The 14,802-nt window shown below is 45.3% G+C and overlaps 1 protein-coding gene across 5 annotated transcripts in view; it reads left to right on the top strand.

The window, feature by feature from the left end:
* The window catches only part of LOC129714481 (nuclear receptor subfamily 5 group A member 2-like), a 56,459-nt gene that overhangs the window by 2,374 nt on the left and 39,283 nt on the right, over positions 1–14,802 (top strand). For all 5 annotated transcript variants that reach the window (XM_055664115.1, XM_055664114.1, XM_055664116.1 and 2 more), the window contains exon 2: positions 10,219–10,656. The gene's annotated coding sequence lies outside the window, so the exon portion shown is untranslated. The remainder of the gene's footprint in view (positions 1–10,218; positions 10,657–14,802) is intronic.

The following is a 14,802-nucleotide window of genomic DNA, read 5'->3' as shown; positions in this document are numbered from 1 at the left end:
GAGGCCAGTTCATTGGCTATATTTAAGAGGGAGTTAGATGTGGCCCTTGTGGCTAAGGGGATCAGGGGGTATGGAGAGAAGGCAGGTACGGGATACTGAGTTGGATGATCAGCCATGATCATATTGAATGGCCTACTCCTGCACCTAATTTCTATGTTTCTATGTTTCTATTCTCACCCTCTCAGTATCCTCAACTCTTCACACCCTTCCCTCTCCTAACAATCCTCTCCACTCCCTTCCCTCTCCACACTCACCCCTCCGATCCTTCCCACGTGAGTGGGGAATTATTGAATTGGAGCGGCAACGTTTTCACACAGAGATCTGGGATGAGCTGCTGGGGCAGAAATTATAAGGCAGAGATAAGACTTTTTGCCTTCCATCACAGTGAGGAGGTGTCTGGATATTCACTGTGATGAATGCTTGTGATAATTGTATGTTTTGTTGCATTTTACCCTCATGACTGCATGGTACAACATCTCGTTCAAACTTGTTTGAATGACAAGAATGGAAATCCAATTCAATTCAATTCGAAAGGTACCTGGACAGGTACATGGTACAAGGTTTAGAGGGATACGGGTGAAACACGTATAGGTGGGAGTAGTGTAGATTGGACACCTAGTCTAGTAAGTGTTCGGCACGGACTAGAAGGGCCGAGATGGCCTGTTTCCGTGCTGTAATTGTTATATGGTTATATGTTCTATGGTTATGGATGGGCAAGCTGATGGGGCGCGTTTATAGAGGGGGGGAGAGGAGCCAGTCTCAGTCTACCCCTCGACAGAAGGGGGAGGAGTTGTACAGTTTGATAGCCAAAGGGAAGAAGGTTCTCCTGTGGCGTTCTGTGCTGCATCTTGGTGGAACCAGTCTGTTGCTGAAGGTGCTCCTCAGGTTGACCAGTGTGTCATGGAGGGGGTGAGCTGTGTTGTCCAGGATATTGTCCCATCTTCTAAGGAAGTAGGGACATTGGTGGACTTTCTTTACAATGGCATCAATATCCCGAGTTGATGACTCCCTCCACACCAGCCTGTCAATGAAGACAGGTTTGTTATTACAAAATTCTTTAAGGATTGGACAGGCTAGATGCGGGAAAAATGTTCTCCATGTTGGGGGAATCCAGAATCAGGGGTCACAGTTTAAGAATAAGGAGCAAGCCATTTAGGACTAAGATGAGGAAAAACATTTTCACCCAGAGAGTTGTGAATCTGTGGAATTCTCTGCCACAGAAGGCAGTGGAGGCCGATTCACTGGATGTTTTCAAGAGAGAGTTAGATTCAGCTCTTGGGGCTAAAGGAATTAAGGGATATGGGGAGAAAGCAGGAATGGGGTACTGATTCTGGATGATCAGCCATGATCATATTGAATGGCGGTGCTGGGTCAAAGTGCCAAATGGCTCACTCCACCACCTATTATTCTATGTTTCTACGTTTCTAAGTGATTCAGTTTTGAACAAGTGTCTGCAAAGAGTCAGCAGTTTGGTGACTCTTTTTCCCATGTTACAAGGTAGATCACAATTCATTCTATCTTCCCTCTTTCCCCCGCTTGGGTTCGCACACACACTATATTGAAAAACAAATGCAAATGTATACATTTTGTAACAACCTTCGGGCTGGATTAACTTAAGAACAGTTGTCTAATTCTAAAGGAGAATTAGCTTTTGTTCTGCCTCGACAGGTTTTAAGTGCAAGTTTTACCAAGCCCAGATCGGTGAATCCTAGCCTAAGGTGTCAGTAAATAACTCTTCCAGTTGCCTAAAAATAACAAGAGAAACATTTCAAAGCCCAGTTTCTGAGTGCATCAATCAAGATCAGCTGGAGTTACTAACTTGGCTGAGAACAGAGGGTGGGACGTTACGATGCTGTCAGTAATTGAAAGATAAGCAGATATTTTCCTTCACTCAAAAGGGAGTGAACTGCAGAGAAAGAGTGAAATCAGTCTGAAGGTGGGATAGAAATGCTGGAGAAACTCAGCATGTGAGGCAGCATCTATGGAGAGAAGGAATAGGCGATGTTTCGGGTCGAGACTCTGAACGTCACCTATTCCTTCGCTCCATCGATGCTGTCTCACCCACTGAATTTCTCCAGCATTTTTTGTCCACCTTCGACTGTTCCAGCATCTGCAGTTCTTTCGTAAACAAATCAGCCTGAAGATGGGTCTCGACCCGAAAGCTTTTTGTCTCTTTCATTTTGCTTCCCTGCGCTCCAATAATCCCTTTCCAAAATGCTCAGAGGTCCCGATGGTTTGGCATCTGACTTGCTGAATGCCGAATCTTCACGATTTCCGTAACTCACCCGGCATCTGTTCCCTGGCAACCTTTAAACTCACAGGCAATCAACAGAGAGTTAGCTCTTAGGGATAAAGGAATCAAGGAATATGGGGGAAAAGGACGGAATGGGGTTTTAGAAGATCAGCCATGATCATATTGAATGGCGGTGCTGTCTCAAAGGGCCGAATGGCCTACTCCTGCACCTATTTTTCTATGTCTCTATGAATAAGTCATTCACACCCTTTCAACTCACCGAGTTCTGCTTCATGAGCTCCTTGTAAACTTACAGAGAAAATTCATTATATTATTGTTGAACGTAAAAAAGTAGCAAAGTGCACCTAGTAGATTTTGAATATTAGAGTATTAGGTGCAAAAAGAATATCAATTGGAGTTAATCCAAAATCTACCAGTACAGCATTACTGCAGCAGAATTTCACAAAGCCTCACTGTATCACTTCCTCCATAACTTTCTTTGTAAGCATTATGCAAAAACACTTTGCCTATGCTGCCTGCATTTCACAAACTAGAATTGTTGGATGCACAGGTGATATATTTGAGGGTGGAATTAAGTAGTTGGTAAGTTAGCGTGTTAACAGCCAGAGTTCTGATCTACTGGTTCAAAGACAAATTCCACTTCCATCATGGAAGTTGGGGAATTAAATGAGAATGGAATTAAATTAATATTGACGAACATTCTGTACTGTAAAATCCCATCTGGTTTCATAAGTGCCCTTTAGGGAAGAAAATCTACTGGTCCCACTGAGTGAGCTCCATGTAACTCCAGACTCCGCTGTTTATTATGAGAGATATCAGACAGATAGTGAGAGTCTCAGCGGGTGCAGCAGCATCTACCTTCGCTCCATAGATGCTGCTGCACCCGCTGAGTTTCTCCAGCTTTTTTGTGTAACCTTCGATTCTCCAGCATCTGCAGTTCCCTCTTAAACAGATAGTGAGAGTCTTTGTTCACAGTTGACAATGGCTTGGATGGATGATACATGCTGATATTACTCATGATGTTCACACCCTGTGAGTGATTGAACAAATACAAAGTAAATTTGAATGGACGGTGCATGTTTGCAAATTCCCTGTGAAAATTTCCACACAACATTTGATGTTGTTAAAAAGGACCTGCGTTAACAAGTTAGAGATTGGTTCGAAAAAAGTGCTGGAGTAACTCCATGGGGTCACGCAGCATTTCTGGAGAACACGAACAGGTGACGTTTCAGGTCGGGATTCTTCTTCAGACCTAAAGTGCTGGAATCACTCTGCATTTCAGGCAGCATCTCTGGAGAGCATGGATAGGTGTCATTTCTGGGCAGGACCCTTCTTCAGATACAATGTGCTGGAATAACTCAGTGGGTCAGGTAGCATCTTTGGAGTACATGGATGGGTAACGTTTTGGGTTGGGAGCCTTCTTCAAAGGAAATTAATAACACTGAGTTCCTGGTTTACATGTTCATCCAGGGCATTTCTTCTTTCCCTGCTCCCATCCAGCAGAGGGCACAAAAACACACACCACCAGACTCAGGAACAGTCTTTTCCCCTCTGTTATCAGGCTTGTGAATGGTCCTTTCATAAGATAGGGTGCTGTCCTATTCACCTCTATCCCATTCCGGTCATAGACTTTGTCTATGGAACTGATGCTGAGAACTATATAGAAACATAGAAAATAGGTGCAGGAGGCCATTTGGCCCTTCGAGCCAGCACCGCCATTCATTGTGATCATGGCTGATCGTCCATTATCAATAACCCGTGCCTGCCTTCTCCCCATATCCCTTGATTCCACTAGCCCCTAGAGCTCTATCTAACTCTCTCTTAAATCCATCCAGTGATATGGCCTCCACTGCCCTCTGTGGCAGGGAATTCCACCAATTCACAACTGTCTGGGTGAAAAAGTTTTTTCTCACCTCAGTCTTAAATGGCCTCCCCTTTATTGTTCCGTCTATTGTGCTTGAGTTTGACTTAATTGTATTTATGTATAGTATTACCTGACCCATTTGGATGGCATGCAAAACACAGCCTTTCACTGTACCTCGGTACTCTGGACAATAATAGACCTAACTGTAAACTTACTTGGTAAAATCGAGCTACGCAGAAATACACTTCAAGGATTGTACCCTAGTTCCCTGGTGGACTGGAATCTTGCCATTAACAGATGGCATATATCACAAAGGAAATCCCACAGTATAAACAGCCTGCGGATATTTTCAATAGTGTTTTCCAAATGCGATTAAGGCTAATGGCTCATTTTTTGAAATGGCAACACTGCCAATATCACAAGGTCACAATAGTGGCAGCATCTCCATATAACCATATAACCATATAACAATTTACAGCACGGAAACAGGCCATCTCGGCCCTACAAGTCCGTGCCGAACAAATTTTTTTCCCCTTAGTCCCACCTGCCTGCACTCATACCATAACCCTCCACTCCCTTCTCATCCATATGCCTATCCAATTTATTTTTAAATGATACCAATGAACCTGCCTCCACCACTTCCACTGGAAGCTCATTCCACACTGCTACCACTCTCTGAGTAAAGAAGTTCCCCCTCATATTACCCCTAAACTTCTGTCCCTTAATTCTGAAGTCATGTCCTCTTGTTTGAATCTTCCCTATTCTCAAAGGGAAAAGCTTGTCCACATCAACTCTGTCTATCCCTCTCATCATTTTTAAAGACCTCTATCAGGTCCCCCCTTAACCTTCTGCGCTCTAGAGAATAAAGACCTAACTTATTCAACCTATCTCTGTAACTTAGTTGTTGAAACCTAGGCAACATTCTAGTAAATCTCCTCTGTACTCTCTATTTTGTTGACATCCTTCCTATATCTCTGCATCTTCTATGTGGCTTCAAATACCAAATGCCTAAGATTTTCCATGGTGAGTAAGCCTGTACTGTACTGTAGCCGGATACTGTTGGCAGCCATTGACCAGTTATGTATGGAGGTCACTTGATCGGGACTATGGTGGTGCAGCGGTAGAGTTGTTACCTTACAGCGCCAGAGACCCGGGTTCAATCCAGACTCCGGGTGTTGTCTGTATGGAGTCTGTGCGTTGGCCCCATGACCACTGGGGTCTTCTGGTTTCATTGCACTCTCCAAAGACGTACAGGTTTGCAGGTTAATTGCTTCAGTCAAAATTGTAAATTGTGCCTAGTGTGTGTAGGATAGTGCTCATGTATGTGGATCACTCCCCCACTCTAGATCCCAATTGGTTTCACTGTCCTCCTGATTAATTTTCCAGATTGAATGCCTTATTGTCACTTTCCCCTCAGCCAACAATGAGTCATTCTACATTTCCATGATCACTATCTGCTTTGATCTGTCATTTTCACACCTTACCCTTCCATATCTCTGGTCACCCTCTTCCCTGACTCTCAGTCTGAAGCAGGGTCTCGGCCAGAAACGTCACCGATTCCTTCTCTCCAGAGATGCTGCCTGTCCCGCTGAGTTACTCCAGCATTCGTGTCCACCTCCTCCATAAACATAGAAACATAGAAAATAGGTGCAGGAGTAGGCCATTCGGCCCTTCGAGCCTGCACCGCCATTCAATATGATCATGGCTGATCATCCAACTCAGTATCCTGTTCCTGCCTTCTCTCCATACCCCCAGACCCCTTTAGCCACAAGGGCCACATCTAACTCCCTCTTAAATATAGCCAATCAACTGGCCTCAACTACCTTCTGCGGCAGAGAATTCCAGAGATTCACCACTCTCTGTGTGAAAAAAAGTTTTCCTCATCTCGGTCCTAAAAGATTTCCCCCTTATCCTTAAACTGTGACCCCTTGTTCTGGACTTCCCCAACATCGGGAACAATCTTCCTGCATCTTGCCTGTCCAACCCCTTAAGAATTTTGTAAGTTTCTATAAGATCCCCCCTCAATCTTCTAAATTCTAGCGAGTACAAACCGAGTCTATCCAGTCTTTCTTCATATGAAAGTCCTGACATCCCTGGAATCAGTCTGGTGAACCTTCTCTGTACTCCCTCTATGGCAAGAATGTCTTTCCTCAGATTAGGAGACCAAAACTGTACGCAATATTCCAGGTGTGGTCTCACCAAGACCCTGTACAACTGCAGTAGAACCTCCCTGCTCCTAGACTCAAATCCTTTTGCTATGTTGTGTTACTCCAGCACTTTGTGTCCTTTTAAGCTATTCTTGAACCTGGTGGTCACGGTTTTCAGACCCCGATACCTTCTTCTCAATGGCAGGAGTGAAATGAGAGCATGGCCATTGTGGTGTGTGAGTATAAGAAGGGATTGCAGATGCTGGTTTAAACCAAAGAAAGCCACAAAAAGCTGGAGTAACTCAGCGGGACGGGCAGCATCTCTGGAGAGAAGGAATGGGTGACGTTTTGGGACTGAAGAAGGATCTCGACCTATTCCTTCTCTCCAGAGATGCTGTCTGTCCCGCTGAGTTACCCCAGCTTTTTATATTCTACATCACATCATCGGTGCCCCGCTCCCTGCCATGGATGCCCTCCACCGAAAACGGTGTCTGAGACGGGCCGGGAAGATCATCAAAGACCCCTCACACCCCAACCATGGACTGTTTGCCCTCCTCCCATCAGGGAGGCGGTACAGGAGCCTCAGGTCACGTACTAGTAGGATGAGGAAAAGCTTCTACAACAACACAATCACACTGCTGAACTCGGAGTCCCGACGATAGATTTCTCTGGTCCCTCCGTCCCCTTTGTTTAATCATTCTGTATTTCCTGATTATTCTGTATCTTCCCTCTTTCTATTTTTTTTGTTTTTCTTTATGTACAACTACTACGGACTGACGTAAAACTGAATTTCGTTGTACTGATACTTGTATTTGTGCGATGACATTAAAGTTGAATTGAATTGAATTGAATATCTGCCATGGTGGTGTGGGACTTTGATGATGCTGGCTGTCTTTTTTGCGGATGAAGCAGTTTGAAAGGATTAAATGGGTGACTGCTGCTCTGTTTTCTTTCCTGTTTATTTGTTTCTATGGCATCGGTGTCATATCGACACCTCAAATCAGAAGGATATGATCTGTTCATTGTTGTGTTTCTGTCTGTGGGAACTCATTGGGTACGGATAGTTTCACCTGCTGTCAGCATATATGGTTTAGTTTGGAGCAGTTCCATTTAACTTAGAAAGAAAAACAAATTGACAGCATACCTGGCCATCTGTTCTACTCTTGGATCTTGTCCTGCAAGTTATTCACAGTATAGAAACATAGAAACATAGAAATTAGGTGCAGAAGTAGGCCATTCGGCCCTTCGAGCCTGCACCGCCATTCAATATGATCATGGCTGATCATCCAACTCAGTATCCCGTACCTGCCTTCTCTCCATACCCCCTGATCCCCTTAGCCACAAGGGCCACATCTAACTCCCTCTTAAATATAGCCAATGAACTGGCCTCAACTACCCTCTGTGGCAGAGAGTTCCAGAGATTCACCACTCTCTGTGTGAAAAAAGTTCTTCTCATCTCGGTTTTAAAGGATTTGCCCCTTATCCTTAAGCTGTGACCCCTTGTCCTGGACTTCCCTAACATCGGGAACAATCTTCCTGCATCTAGCCTGTCCAACCCCTTAAGAATTTTGTAAGTTTCTATAAGATCCCCTCTCAATCTCCTAAATTCTAGAGAGTATAAACCAAGTCTATCCAGTCTTTCTTCATAAGACAGTCCTGACATCCCAGGAATCAGTCTGGTGAACCGTCTCTGCACTCCCTCTATGGCAATAATGTCCTTCCTCAGATTTGGAGACCAAAACTGTACGAAATACTCCAGGTGTGGTCTCACCAAGACCCTGTACAACTGCAGTAGAACCTCCAGTATTGGAGAGTTGAGCTTCTGCAGAAGTTACTGAAGGGCCGGTCCCACCAGCATGCGCCTGCATGCGGCAAGCGCGACCAAACCAGAAGCGGAGATCGAGTGAGTGACATGAAGTTTGAGCGAAGTCCGCGGGAAGTTCGCGCGTGACGTACGGCGTTGAGGCGGCTGTGGGCCGGCTGGCAGTTGCCGCGCGGAATATTTGAACACTGCCAGTTTTTCCGGAGCCCCGTGCGATGTTGGCACCAGCTCCGCACAACTCCGGCGATTGAAGTGGGCCGGCCCCGCGAGGCTGTATGGCTCAAGCGACCACGTTAGGTCGCGCTTGCCGCATGAAAAAAAAATTAAAAAAAAAAAAAAAAAAAAAAAAAAAAAAAAAAAGCAGGCGCATGCTGGTGGGACAGGCCCTTTAGGTCACGCTTGCCGCATGGAGTCGCATGCTCTAGAGACAGACCCTTTAGGCTTCTACTAAATGAGTTGATGTACTCAGTCCCAGCGGTATGGTAAACCAACACATAGCTAGCAGTTTGGATGAGGGAGGGCAGGCACGATCCCCGCCAAATTAACCTTGCCTGAGGTTTTTGCCAGTCTCCCTACCTGCTTCCACTACCTGCAACCTCCGGCAACCACCTACAACCTCCGGCAACCACCTGCAACCGGCAACCGCACGGAAACCTTGGATGGGGCGCAAAGTCTCCAGAGGTTTCCGTTCAGGTTTCCTAAGTGGGACAGGGGCATATGAGTCAACCACATTGATAGATTAAGAGACATTTGACTAGACCCAACAAAAATGGTATCATAGATGGTATTGGATGGTGATGTGTAGAACTGAAGCAAATGGGCTGATAGTTCTGCAGCCAAATATATAGATTGTTCGAGATTTGGCCATTGCAGTTCATGCAGCATTTACTCAAGCATTCTACCACATTTCCGCAGTTACATTTTCTGATTCTCTCTCCCTCTCCCATCAATCCATCATCACCTTAAATGTGTCTGACTGATTCACCTCACTCAATCCCTAAGATAGTGAGTAAAACACAAAAAAATCACGCCCAAGTACGTTCTCCAGGGCTGACCCACTGAGTTTAGTTATGTTTAGCGATACTGTCGGGAACAGGCCCTTCAGCCCACCGTGTCCACCCCAACCAGCGATTCCCCGCACACTACCACTATACACCACACTCACCAGGGGCAATTTACACTTATACCAAGCCAATTAACCTACAAACCTGTACATCTTTAGAGTGTGGGATAACCATATAACCATATAACCATATAACAATTACAGCACAGAAACAGGCCATCTCGGCCCTAGAAGTCCGTGCCGAACAAATTTTTTTCCCCTTAGTCCCACCTGCCTGCACTCATACCATAACCCTCCATTCCCTTCTCATCCATATGCCTATCCAATTTATTTTTAAATGATACCAATGAACCTGCCTCCACCACTTCCACTGGAAGCTCATTCCACACCGCTACCACTCTCTGAGTAAAGAAGCTCCCCCTCATATTACCCCTAAACTTCTGTCCCTTAATTCTGAAGTCATGTCCTCTTGTTTGAATCTTCCCTATTCTCAAAGGGAAAAGCTTGTCCACATCAACTCTGTCTATCCCTCTCATCATTTTAAAGACCTCTATCAAGTCCCCCCTTAACCTTCTGCGCTCCAGAGAATAAAGACCTAACTTATTCAACCTTTCTCTGTAACTTAGTTGTTGATACCTTCGGATAAACCGAAGATGTCAGAGAAAACCCACGCAGGTCACGGGGAGAACGTACAGACTCTACAGACAGCGCCTGTAGTCAGGATCGAACCGAGCTCTGGCGCTGCAAGGCAGTAACTCTACCGCTGATCCACCGTGCCACACTTGGAGTTATTCCAGTTATTCTACAAAGTGTGGGTTGGCCAGTTGTAAATGTGATAGATATAATGGTGGCATTTAAGAGGCTTTTAGAAATGCAGGGGATGGAGGGACGTGGATGTAGAGGATGCAGAGGAGATTAGTTTTAACCTGGCATCATGTTCAACACAGACATTGTGGGGTCAATGGGCTTGTTGTGTGAAGGAATGAGCTGCAGATGCTGGTTTACACCGAAGGTTCCTTGTATGTGAATACTTGGCCAATAAACTTACTTACTTACTTACCTACACAGAAAATGCTGGAGTAACTCAGCGGGTCAGCCGGCATCTCTGGAGAAAAGAAGAATAGACGACGAGAATAAACAGAGATTCAGAGTCCCTCTGAGGATCCTCCAGTGCTTCTACTCAGCGGCTGCAGAAAGCATCTTGTCTGGAAACATCACTATCTGGTTTGGGAACTGCGCTGCCCAGGACTAGAAGGCTCTGCAGAGAGTAGTGCGTTCGGCCGGACGCACTATGGGAACAACACTCGTCCCTCTGCAGGAACTATACATCAGCAGGTGCAGATTCAGAGCCAGCAACATTATGGGGGACCCCTTCCCCCCCAGCAACGGACTGTTCCAGCTGCTACGGTCAGGCAAACACCTCCGCTGTCATGCTGTGAAAACAGAGAGGATGAGAAGGAGTTTCTTCCCAGAGGCCATTAGGACTGTAAAATCTTATCTCACCAGGTACTAACTTACTTTGCCAATTTACTGTTGTGTTGTGACATTTTTTTTTAATTGTTGTTTTTTTTTGCACAATCCGCGAGCATTGCCACTTTTCATTTCACTGCACATCTCGTATGTGTATGTGACAAATAAACTTCACTTGACTTGTTTGTTTCGGTCAAGTCCCTTTTTCAGACAGTCAGGGGAGTGGGAATCTAGAGGTATGGAAAGGTGCAGAACAGGTACAAGTACCTAATAGCCCTGTCCCACGGTGCGAGTTCATTCCAAGAGCCCTCCCGAGTTTAAAAAAAAATCAAACTCGTGGTATGCACGGAGAATGAACCTAGAGGGTACGTCGGAGCTCGGGGACGTGTCGTAATGCTAACGGCAGATACTCGGGAAGACTCGCTAACGGCAGGTAAGCACGGGAAGACTCGTGAAGATTTTTCAACATGTTGAAAAATGTCCACGAGAGCCCCGAGTACCGACGAGTGGCCATTACCGTAAATCTCCGAGTTCGAATCAGGGCAAACTCGGGAGAACTCTTGGAATGAACTCGTACTGTGGGACAGGGGTTTAAGATAGACACAAGAAGCTGGAGTAGCTTAGGGAGTCAAACAACAACTTTGGAGAAAAGGATTAGGTGACTTTTCAGATTGAGTCAAAGAAGTGTCTCCACCCGAAAAATGCCACCTGTTCCTTTTCTCTATTGATGCTGTCTGATCTGCTGGGTTACTCCAGATTTTTATGTCTCTCTAAACCAGCATCTGCAGTTCCTTCCTACACTGGTAGAAGTTCCTGTACCTGAGCTGCACTGTTGTACATTGTACTATCCCGCTCACATTACATTATAATGGAGATCTCACTGGAATAATAGATCTGCTGTCTGTATTTTTCTTCCCTCGCCAACAATTACCCCTGAAGCAATGTTGGTTTCAACGTCTCCATGGAAACTGTTGTGCTTTACGTACGACCTGTCAACTTGCCGATCCTGCTACAGTGCTGGAGAAGATCAGTGTGCAGTGACAGGCATGCCTCGGAGCCAGGTTGAGGCACATATCTCTGCTATTTTTACAGCTGTCATTTGACAGGTTGTTGGCCAGGAGTCCACAAACATTGCTACCAGGGGTAGGGCAGTGCTACACCATTAATGGTTCAATCTGATACATGAGCTCCACATCCCCACCTAACACTGTAGCCCATCCAAGACGGGACACTGCAGGGACTTATGGCCACAGCCTAGGCCACCACACAAGCCAACCAACCATGTGGTGCACAGGCATGTCCCCAACAACCATGGTAGGGTTGTTAAAAATCAAAAATGTTTGCCTAGAATTTCCTCCACAGTCACAACACCAACTTCAGTTGAACCCGAAGACAATACTCAGATGCGGCTAAATAGCTAATTTGGCAATCGCAACCAAAAATACATTTCTAAGCAGTAGTACCTTCACTTGGACAGAGCTGACTAGAGATGGCACAGCGGTAGAGTTGCTGCCTTACAGCGCCAGAGACCCGGGTTCAATCCTGACTACGGGTGCTCTCTGTGCTGTCATGTTAAAGGGCTTGTTGCACTTGGGTGTCATTTGCGCGTCACGTAGATCGCGCGCGAAGATTTTGTACGTCCCAAAATCCTGGGGCGCCGTGCGCGACCATGCGTCACTGCCTACGTCCCCATGCACCATGCACGTGTAATGCACACCACGTGTGCGTCACAACACGCGCAGCGTGACGCGTAAATGATGTCACGTAAATGACGCGCAAATGACGCCCGAGTGGGACAGGCCCTTTAGCCTCAAGTTCTTAGGAGTAGATATCACCGGCAATTTGTCCTGGACCAGACACATCGAGGCAAAGACCAAGAAGGCACATCTTTACTTCCTTAAAGAACTTAGGAAGTTCGGCATGTCCCCAACAACCCTCTGCAACTTCTCTCACAGTAGAAAGCATTTTATCGAGATGCATCACTGGATGGTTTGGGAACAGCTCCATCCAAGACGGGAAGAAATTGCCAAGAATAGTGGACGTCGCCCAGACTATCACACGACCAACCTCCCTTGCACCGACTCCATCTACACTTCACGATGCCTTGGCAAGGCCAGCAGGATAATCGAGGACCAGTCTCACCCTGGCCATTCCCTCTTCTCCCCTCTCCCATCAGGCAAGAGGGTCAAGAGAAGTCTGAAAACGCACACCTCCTGATTCAGCGATAGTTTCTTCCCAGCTGTTATCAGGCAATTGAACAGTCCTCTCACTAGCTGGAGAGTGGTCCCGACCTACCATCTACCTCTTTGGAGACCCTTGAACTATCTTTGATCGGACTTTACTAGGCTTCATCTTGCATCAATATTATAACTTCTACCCTGTGTCTACACAGTGGGCAACTTGATGTATTGTCTTTCCGCTGACTGGTTAGCATGCGACAATAAGCTTTTCACTGTACCTCGGTACATGTGACACTAAACTAAAACTGAATGAAAAAGGTCCAATGTTTAATGGCAGGAGATACAGAGGCACCAGCCTCAGTAATAAGCATCTCCATAGATCATAACTTCACTTGGGATATCTGTAGTCTTTAATGTTACATTATTAGCTTAGCAGGTCATCCTTTTAGTTTTAATTTATTTCATTTTATTTTTTAGCAACCTGGGAATTCTATTGTACAATAATAATAATAATAATAATAATAATAACTTTATTTATAAAGCGCTTTTAGACAACATCAGTTACCACAAAGTGCTGTACATGGGAAGTCAACAAAAAGTTATTACAAACTACTAAAACCATTAAGACGACAGGACTATAAAAACAGTAAAAATTAAAAGACATTAAAAGCACTAAAACAGGAACAAAGTCTCAGCCAGTGTCGAAAGCCAGTGAATAAAAGTGAGTTTTTAGGGAGGATTTAAAGATGGACAGTGAAGTGATGTACAAAGTGGCACCAGAAACGTGGCCACTCTTGCATACTATCTCAGTTTGTTCGCTCGTGTGTCAGACGAAGTGGTTTCTGTCGCCGTCCAACATGTGGACAGAATTGTCGCACCAGGCGTCGCGTCATCGCTTCCAGAGATCTGTCACGATCCCCACTATATCAGTGTAATCTACTATTGCCACTCTCTTGCAAAGTATGATTGCTCCGGTGTAAAGGTCAGAAGGTCATAAGGAATAGGAGCCGAATAAGGCCATTCGGCCCATCAAGTTTACTCCACCATTCAATCATGGCTGATCTATCTCTCCCTCCTAACTCCATTCTCCCCATAACGTCCGTACTAATCAAGAATCTATCTGCCTTAAATATATGCATTGATGGCCTCCACAGCCTTCTGTGGCAAAGACTTCCGCAGATTCACCACCCTTGAGTAAAGAAATTCCTCCTCATCTCCTTCCTAAAGGAACGTCCTTTAATTGTGAGGCTTTGACCTCTAGTCCTAGACTCTCCCACTAGTGGGAACATCCCCTCCACATCCACTCTATCCAAGCCTTCCACTGTTGCATACGTTTCAATGTGGTGTCCCCTCATCCTTCTAAACTCCAGCGAGTACAGGCCCAGTGCCGTCAAACACTCATCATCTGCTAACACATTAAATCCTGGGATCGTTCTTGTAAACTTCAGCTGTAACCCGACAAGAATGGGCTCATTATGATCACAATAAACGAAAACCGCAGAATAAATTAAAACTGATTTTACAACAAAGGCAGATTTGGGACTTGACAACTTCAGTGACATTCGAAGTAACAATATTTGAACTAGCAACAGCACTCCCTATCCAAGTATCTTGAAAGTCAAACTAACCCATTTACCTGTCAGCACTGGCTTCTAAAATGAGATCTAACATGCAGATAGTTAAACATTTGGAAATTCTATTGCCAGAATAATTTGCAGACTTTTGCATTACCAATATACATGTGAACGTTTATATCTGTTCACTGAAGTCTACTCTGTGTGAGTCATTAACATATTGTCATTGGTTATTTTTAGTTTAGTTTAGAGATACAGCGCGGAAAGAGGCCCTTCGGCCCACCAAGTCCAGGCTGACCAGCACGTCAACACTATCCTATACACACTTCTTCTTCTTGCGTATGGTGTGCATAGCCTAAAGTTGGAGGACAACTTGTTCTATTTGATCTTATTTGATTGTGCACGCTGGGTTGATTGCATTCGTCGAA

Source organism: Leucoraja erinacea, chromosome 39, assembly GCF_028641065.1.
Source record: "Leucoraja erinacea ecotype New England chromosome 39, Leri_hhj_1, whole genome shotgun sequence".
Classification (NCBI taxonomy): domain Eukaryota; kingdom Metazoa; phylum Chordata; class Chondrichthyes; order Rajiformes; family Rajidae; genus Leucoraja; species Leucoraja erinaceus.
Note: the sequence above shows the minus strand (reverse complement) of the source record. Positions and strands in the feature narration are given on the sequence as shown.